The sequence below is a fragment of the Acomys russatus genome, chromosome 16 (genome assembly GCF_903995435.1).
Source record: "Acomys russatus chromosome 16, mAcoRus1.1, whole genome shotgun sequence".
NCBI classification, from domain to species: Eukaryota; Metazoa; Chordata; class Mammalia; order Rodentia; family Muridae; genus Acomys; species Acomys russatus.
In genome coordinates this window covers 22,579,602-22,588,856 of record NC_067152.1, presented here as the reverse complement: position 1 = coordinate 22,588,856, position 9,255 = coordinate 22,579,602, and the positions used below count along the sequence as shown (strand labels likewise).

The window sequence follows — 9,255 nt, the reverse complement described above, 5'->3', positions numbered from 1 at the left end:
TTGGGTTAAAGGTCAGCAGACCCCACATAGTTAATGCCAAGCTAGCCTAACTACAGAGTGAAACCTTGTCTCAAAAAAAAAACAAAACAAAAAACAAACAAACAAAAATAAACACTATAGTGGGGCCAAATTCCTGGCTTGTATAGGGTCTTTGTACAGTCTGCAGCACCACTCCCCCAAACCAAAAGAAAAGCAGGGAGCTGGACAGATGGCTCAGTGGTTAAGAGCACTTGTTGCTCTTGCAGAGGACCAGTTTGACCCCCAGCATCCGCATGGTGGCTCGCAAGCATTCTCTCCTCCTTAGTTTCGGAGGCTTTGATGCCCTCTTCTGACCTCTGTGGACACCAACACACACGTGGCACACATACATATATTGTAGGCAAAACACACATAAAACAAAACTAATGCATTGAAAATGTTAAAAAGAAGAACCGAACTTCGTAGGCCAGTCTTATACAACCGAACAAACTGTATGAGTTCATGAACTCAGCCAAAAGCGTTGTAAAATATCATATTCTGTGCAGCTATGGCAAATGCATGCTGCTCTTTAAGACAGAAACCGCAATACAAAACTGCAGGGACACTTGGTTATGACACAAATGACCCTTTAGCTTCATCTTTCACGGAGATCTCCAACACTATCATGTCTAAGCAACTACTTACCTAAACCCTATGTACTGCCTCTGAACTTCATGTGTATGCGTCTGCATGATTTGTCAGTTATGAAGTCACAGGGAGATTTGCCTGCCCCAAATCTACAGTGCTGAGGTTACCATGTGTGTGTCACCGTGCCTGGCTTCTTTATCTGGGTTCTGGGAGTCAGCCTCGGTTCTTTTTTGTTTGTTTTATTTTATTTTTTTCCAGAAAGGGTTTCTCTGTGTAGCCTTGGCTGTCCTGGACTCATTTCGTAGATCAGGCTGACCTGGAACTCACAGAAGTCCACCTGCCTCTGCCTCCCAAGTGCTGGGATTAAAGGCGTACGTCACCTCGCCCGGCTCCAAGATTAATTCTTGACCAGGCCATACAGCCAATTTCCTAAAGTTTCTCTTTTACTCAGTCTAAGTGACAGGAAGTTTGCTAATAATTTGGATAAGTTTGCCAAGAAGGCTGCTTGGAAGACAAAAAAAAAAAAAAAGGTACCGAGCTTGTGGGTGTGGTAGCTCTCTCATTCCTACAGCATCGCCACACACGATCCCCCAAGTCTGTCTTCACCCACCACAGGCTTCCGAGGGCTGCCCAGGAAAGAGTTTACACAAGAACCAAGCAGTACAGGCCCTCTCGGCTCCAACAACAAGAAGGAGCTGCCTCTCCAAGGGTTCATCCAGCCTCTCCGTAAAATGGGCTGATTATTTCTATCTTGATGTACATCCCTCTGCCACAAAATACTAAAGACATGAGTGTGCACAGGAACATTAGAGACACTTGGAAAGATAAAAACAAACAAACAAAACCACCACCACCACCTGGCAGGAGATGGAGGTAAGCTGGCAGAATGCTTGCCTAGCACACATAAAGCCCTGGCTTTGATCCTCAGTCAACTGTAAACTGTGCATGGTGGCACATCCCAGACTTGAGAAGCAGACACAGAGAACTCTGAAGCTCATGGGCATCTTAGGCTACAAAGTGAGTTAGAGGCTGCCGGATGTGTGTTAGAAGGCTTTTCTCACCCAGGACAGGAATTCCACCTACCATCGTGAAAGAAGGGCAGCGTTCACTCTGTCCACCCTCCATGTAGGCTCAATTTTCTTAACCAATATATTTTATTACAACTTATTAACTGAGCTTACGTCACTTATAACCCGACTAACCAAAACAACAGGAAGAGAGGATTAAGGAACACTCTAACAAAACCGTAAGGAAAACCAGCTCCGAGGGATGATTCTCCTGGCGAAATCGGCAGGATTTCTTCTGCTGGAACCTGGAGTAACCAGAACCTGGAACCTCAGCAGGATCCAGAGCCCCAAGTCTTCCCTCAAGCAGTTCTCTCTAGGAGCATCTCGAAGTGGAGTGATGAACAGCCAAAACTATCCCAAGTCTCCAAAAAGCCCCGCCTCCAGTTCTGGGCTCATTTATATATCTCCTCCCAGAGTCTGTTCACGGGATGTTTTCAGCTGGCAACAATCAAGCTCCCGCACAAGGTGGTCAGTCTTCTAGGGGATTAACCTCACCTGTTCTCTCTCCAGACCCTTCGGATCCCACACTTGGGATCCTAAAAAAACAGGTTTATCTCTCCTTCACCTGCAGCTGCTGATCAATGAGGAAGAAGTCTCTGGCCAGTCTCCAGAGCCAGCCCAAGGCAGCAGCTGAGAGCTTTGGACCATGCTAACCTGCTAGGAGGTGGGTGTGGCCTAGGGATGAAGGCAATCCTTTGAAGCTGTGTGGATCCAGGACGTTAGGTGATGATACAGGCCTGTGTTTTGTCTTGTTTTTGTGTTCCCTTAAATATGAAAATGCCTCCTGATGTTCGCTCTGTGTCCTAGAATCCTAGAGGATGCTATAAAGCTGGAAATTAGCATTCTGTTCCAAATATACTGAGGCACGTTCACCATAAGGGGTGAAATGATGTTTTTTAATAAGCTGGCTCCAGGCACTTGTCACTGGTAATGGAAATTTTTTGCCTGGGAATATAGATGGATTCTTGTTAAAAGACCATGAGATAATAAATATTCTACTACTTAGGACTCAGGACTCAGGAGAACAAATGCCATCTTCTGGCTCCAACCCTTAGACACCTGGTCCTTCCTGAGGCTGCTGACCTCTGACCTCAGTCCCTCAGGCCCGCCTCACTGCACTTGCCTTTTTGGGGGGGAGGGGGGAGAGTTTGGGGGGTATTTACAGTGACTCAGCTAGAGGTCACCTGTGCCTAGTCCTGGGGCAGTGGAAGGAGACTGGAGGAAGAACCCCAGCTGAGTGTCCTGCTGTCCTGCTGTCAGAAAATCCAGGGGATGGTGAGGCCACTAAGTAAGATCAAAACAAACTCATCACAGAAATCCAAGTCAGTGTGGTTAGATCCTCTGGCCTGTGAGCGTTTCCGGCTCCTGAGTCTGACAGCCATGGAAAATCAAAACTGGTATATAGAGGAACTGATTTTTATGACGGCACTAGCTGGTGAGGGTATTAAGAGCTACTTCATAATGCAGACTTTCTCTAATAAACGAACTGAATTAGGTGCCAAAAGACATGTTCAAGAATAGTCATAGGACCAATGAGGTGCTGGCAGGAGCGAGCGTGCGTGCGTGTGTACACACATTTGCACACTAATTGTAGGTGTTGAGGACAGCCAGGGGCTCTATTACACAGAGAAACCCTGTCTCAAACCAACAAACAAACAAAAACGAGAAAAAAAGTTAAGGACAGGTGAAACAAATCAACATCAGTAGAAATCAGAATTGTGCGCAGCATGATTAGGGGCCCGGGAATGTTCTGGATTTTGGACTGAATTGTGACTATGTAGATAAATATTCATAGGTAAATATCCATGAAGTCATGCAGTTAAAAGCCAATGTGCACTAGGGGCTGGAGAGATGGTTCAGAGGTCACTGTCTGTTCTTCCTAAAGGTCCTGAGTTCAACTCCCAGAAACCACGTGGTGGCTCACAACCACCTATAATGAGATTTGGTGCCCTCTTCTGGTGCACAGGCGCACATGTGGGCAGAATGTTGTATAAATAATAAATAAAGACATCTTTTTTAAAAAATCAACGTGCACTAGCGTCGTGCCTCAGGAAAGAGAAGGGGCTTCTAAAAAACAAAAACATCCAGTGCGTGAGCCAGGATATATAGTAGTCCTGGGAGTTGAACCTAGAGCCTCACCATGCTTGGCAAGCACTCTGCCAACTAACTCAGTTAGCCCCCAGCGCTGCCGATGTATCTTTCTGATAAAACCTTTCTTGTAAAATGTTAAAACCTAGCCCTTTCCTGTTCGGCTCTTGGGCGGTGGCGAACGCGGACGCTGAGTCTCGCTTTCATCGATTGCACAGACACTTCTAGTGCAAAGACGGTCAACATACCTAAAACCCGAAGAACTTTCTGTAAGAAATGCGGCAAGCACCAGCCTCACAAAGTGACCAGTATAAGAAGGGCAAGGATTCCCTGTACGCCCAAGGGAAGCGGCGCTACGATCGATCGCAAGCAGAGCGGCTACGGAGGGCAGACAAAGCCAATTTTCAGAAAGAAGACCAAAACCACGAAGAAGATCGTGCTCAGGCTTTAGTGTTTTGAGCCCAACTGCAGATCCATTAAGAGGTGCAAGCATTTTGAACTGGGAGGCGAAAAGAAGAGAAAGGGCCAAATGACCCAGTTCTAGAACTGAGTCGTCTGGGAAGAGAATACTGAAGCCACAGAAACATCACCAGTTAAAAAATAAAGTTATTGTTAGTGTTGCTAAAAAAAAAAAAAAAAAAAAAAAAAAAAAAAGTTAAAACCTAACTTTGTCTTGACCTTTAATGAAAGGGGAGTAAGTCAGCACACTTTAAATAATCACCTCCAGGTAGGAATATGTGAAGTGACTTTAACAGCCACTTTTACCTGTGCCAAACAGGAAGTGTTTTTCTCCCCACCCACCCGCCCCCTCCGTGTCACCTCTGATTACATGTGCCAACAGAGCAGGCTCAGTGCTCAGGCTTAGCTTCACTCCACTTGCTCTGGGTCATCATTGTCCCTGGAATGTTATTTTTTAAAAAACAAAAACAAAAACAAAACAAGCAATAGTCAGGTGTGGCGGCGCACTCCTTTGATTCCAGAACTAGGGAGGCAGAGGCAGGAGGATCGCTGTGAGTTCGAGGCCAGCCTGGTCTACAAAGCGAGTCCAGGACAGCCAAGGCTACACAGAGAAACCCTGTCTTGGGGGAAACACACACACACACACACACACACACACCCAAAAACACCAGGCAAAATGAGCCTGCAGGATCATCCCACCCCACCCCACCCCCACGCCTTTTTTTGAGGTGTAAGCATGCTAGGCAAGCAGCCTTCCACTGAGCTAAGTCTCAGGTTCAATTGTTCTGAGACATGGGTGTTTGTACAGGTAGCTAAAACACCACTTTTATTTAACGTCACACGAGGCAGCTGTCTGCAAATGCTGCCCTTTATCTTCTGTTCTACCCTGCTTGTATGCTTCTTCTACATGCTAGGGAGCTCAAAGGCACAAGAGTGCACCTGTTAACAAGAATGGGAGGCTCGGGACTGAAGAGATGGCTCAGAGGTTAAGGGCATCGGCTGCTCCTCCAGAGGTCCTGAGTTCAATTCCCAGCAACCACATGGTGGCTCACAACCATCTTCTGACCTGCAGGTATACATGCAGGCATGTATACATAACAATAAATAAATAAATCTTTAAAAGAAAGAAAAAGAATGGGAGGCACACATTTGTAGGCCCAGAACTACTTACTCAGGGAGTTAAAGCGGGGCCGGGGGTGGGGTGAGGTGGGGGTGGGGGTGGGGTGGGGGGAGTTAGCACTAGGGTGGGAAGGGAAAAGCTCCGTGTGTTCTCTCTCTCCCTCCCTCTGCCTCTCTCCCTCCCTTTTCCCCACCCTTTCTCCACTAAGCATCAAATATTTACTCCTGGTAAATATTTTGGTCCCTATGAAGCAAAGATAATACCCTAGCAGTGGGTATGCTATCTAGTTTGGATAGATCACCACCCCCTTATTCACGTCCTCCATTGCCCTTTTCCTATGCAAACAGATGCAGGCTTTGGGGGGCACATAGAAAAGTGCAGCAATTTAAAACCTGAGAAGCAAAAGGCACAAATGAATTTTTTATTTTTATTTTATTTATTTATTTATTTGCCTCCAGGATACACAACTGCCACTATGATCAAAACATGGGACATCTCTGTGGAGTGTTTCAGAAAGCTCCCCTTTGATGTCTCCCAATTAAAAAAAAATTTTTTTAACCTAATAATTTCAAAGCATTCTGTTCTAGTGGGAATCAACTCTCATCTTCCCCACCAAATGTACTAAGGGGACAATTTTTTTCTTATGAATTACTTCTAAAGTCCTAAAAATCCATGTAGGGACTGGTCAACATAGAAAGCTCCAGGCCAAGGCTGGGCGGTGGTAGCGCATGTCTTTAATCCCAGCACTCAGAGGCAGGTGAATCTCTGTGAGTTCGAGGCCAGCCTGGTCTGCAAAGTTAATTCAGCACAGCCAAAGCTACACAGAGAAAACCTGTCTCAAAATAAAACAAAAGAAAAGAAAAAAAAAAAAAAAAAAAAAAAGGTCCAGGCCAACAGAGCCTAGATAAGTCTCAAAGAAAAGAGTTGGGGGCCCAGGGAGTAAATACAGAAATAATCCAAATGTTCAACAATTAAACTCAAACATTGCATTTTGGGGGTAAAATTCAGGACCTTGGGCACTCCACCTCTGAATACATTCCAAGAAAAGAAATGCTTTTGGGGGGGGGGTGTTCTTTTTGGTTTTTTTGAGACAGGTTTCTCTGTAGCCTTGGTTGGTCTGGACTCTTTGTAGACCAGGCTGGTTTCAAACTCACAGAGATCTGCCTGCCTAGTGCTGGGACTAAAGGCGTGTGCCAGCGCACCCGGCACAAGAAATGCTTTTTTTGATGGCACATCTACAGGGTTAAATATTGCAAAACTATTAAAGCGAGGGTTCCGAAACATACTTTTAATGACACTGAGAAATGTTCCTGACTTAAGGTTAAATATAAAGAGGAGAATGCCCAAAGCTATACAAAATTCTATTCTGAAATACACTTGTATGTACACAAAGTAAGGAGCAAAGAAAACACACCAAAGATTAAGCTTAGGAAAACTTCTGTGGTGGGTTATGGGAGGGCAGCTTGTGAGAAAGCAGCTTCCGGGATGGGTTTTAGTTTCTTTGTGGTATTTAATATTTGTGCAAATGTATTGCTCTGTCAATCAACAGGAGGAAGCTTTGCAGTGCCCGGCTCCACCTAAATGACGGTTAGAGAAACTGATTTTTCTGTTTTCTTTTTCTTTTTGTTTCGTTTGTTTGTTTGTTTCATTTTGTTTTGTGTTGTGTTGTGTTTTGAGACAGGGTTTCCCTGTGTAGCCTTGGCTGTCCTAGACTCACTTTGTAGACCAGGCTGACCTCGAACTCACAGCAATCCTCCTGCTTCTGCCTCTGCCTGTGCTGGGATTACAAGCGTGGGCCACCTTCTCCTGGCTCCTTTCATAAACCTCACAGAATTTAAAAGTACTAGTTAGGAACAGCAATAACCTGGGAAGCTGCTTATGGCCTACGGAATTCACCTTTTAAAACAAGCTTGGATGCGCAATACTACAAGTCAGAGAGCACAGGAGAAGGAGACCAAAAACCAGTTAGTAACAGTAGCTGCAAATTGTAAAACACCGGCACAAACAGAAGGAACGCCAAGGGGCTATTTTATAAGATGTTTCCAATCCTCATTTTCTATTTGTGTGGTAGCAAGTGGATGTGATCTTCAGAGTAGATCTTTATTTTTGTTGCTTTAACTTGGACTTTTTTTTTCTCCCTAAAGGATCAAGAATGCTGTGCAAATTTACTCTGTGGTGTGGAGTCAGCATCTCCCGTGGAAGCAGTTACGATATGGTCCCCTTTCCCTCTAAATCGGTTTCGGCAGAAATGCTTGTGCCGGGCACTGAAAACGCTGAACTTTGATAAAAGCGTGGCATCGAACAAACACCAAACCAGTCAAGTGCCTACCTTAAGACATTTTTTTTTCGTCTGTATCTTTTCCAATTAAACCACTTTGTCTAGTTGAATTTATGTCCCCTCCACAGCACGGGGCGGGGGTACGATGGGAAGGAAACAACACATCGAAATTGAAAAGCTTTCTTGAAAGCTTCCCTCTCCAACACAATGTCACAATTAGAACCCCCACCCCTCACTGGAACCAAACTACTGGCCTGATTTCTTCGTAAAGATAAAGAACGAAATATAAACTTGACCCTGGCGTCTCTTCTCTCCCCACCCCAAGATCAAGACAAAGGAAGAGAGGCTGGCTGAATTCTTTCCTGGGCCTGGTGGGCCCAGCGCCAAGGCTGTGAGGCAGAGGGTGAAAATAACCAGCCCTTTGCTCCAAATTTATCTTACGGCAGGTATCTGGGAGAAAAAGCATCGACATTATCCCAATAGATAATTCCTTCGGGCCGCTTCCCATTTGCCGATGAGGATCTGTCCCCTGGCATTTTTCTCTGGCCCTAAATGGAAAAGGCGGAAAGCTTTGCATCAGTTGACTGGATCTGGCGTTTCCTTAGCCAGTTTCCAGGGCTAGAAGGACGAGCTCCTGGAAGAGACTCCAGGGCCCAGATCCCATCCCACCCACATCAGGCCTAAGGGCCAGGCCGGCTCTCTCTGGCCACAGTTCGCCTCCCCCCACCCCCCACCTCCCGCCGCCTTCTGTCCAGCATTCCGCAGCCAACAAACACCCCCTCATCCCGCCGTGGACATCTGCTTCCTTTGGGGTTCCAGGATCAGAAATTCCTAAAACAAAAATTAACACAACTAAGCAAAACAACCTCAGGTACTACCATCTCTAAGGGCCGCTAGCTTGTCCCCGGCCACCGCTCTCAGCAGGTCTCTGGGAAAGAGGCGCTTTCCCCGGGTCCCCCGTGTCCCCCGGGTGCATTGGCCGTGGTTTCCCTGCGCTAGGCAGGAGGCGCCGCGTTGCCCGAGCTTCCGCATCCATGTTCCGAGTTGAAGATCGAGCACCCGCGGGGTTCGGCGGCGGCTCTGCGGGCAGCCGGGGACCTTCGCGGCGGCGACCGGGTGGGCGAAGACTGCGCAGTAGTGTGACCCGCCTCTGATTGCGCGCTGGAACTGTTAATCCTTTGTTATTTATGCATGTATTTATCTTGATCGCGGGAAGGATGCGGGGCGGGGATGGGGGCGCTGACTGCCTAATCCAAGGTAAACTACCGGGAACGGAGAGTGCTGGTGAACGAAAACGCTAGTTGCGGGAAGCCTAACGCTTAGGTCTCTTTAGCTCTACGTCCTCAACGGTCAGGTTTTTACACTCAGACCCAGAACGTTTTCCCGGAAGACGGGGACTACAAGTTCCTTTAATAAAGCAATCCCTGATTTAGACAGGCCAAGTCTCAGGTCCTTCTAAGAGCTTCCTCCGCCGCTTTCCCCCTCCTCTGCTTTCCCCCTCCGCCCGCTGGGCTTTCTTGCGGCACTCCCGAAGGGCTGAAGGAATGTTTACAACCTGACTCAAGTTCAATGACAAAACCCTGCCTGGAGGGGGAGGGGGAGTGAACTTCAACCAACGCACCAGACAAAGGCTGGCG

At 46.8% G+C, this 9,255-nt stretch overlaps 1 pseudogene; it reads left to right on the top strand.

Annotated features, from left to right (window-relative positions):
• Positions 1-3,053: 3,053 nt before the first annotated feature.
• LOC127200599 (60S ribosomal protein L36a-like) lies at positions 3,054-4,305 on the top strand (annotated as a pseudogene).
• The last annotated feature ends 4,950 nt before the right edge of the window (positions 4,306-9,255 follow it).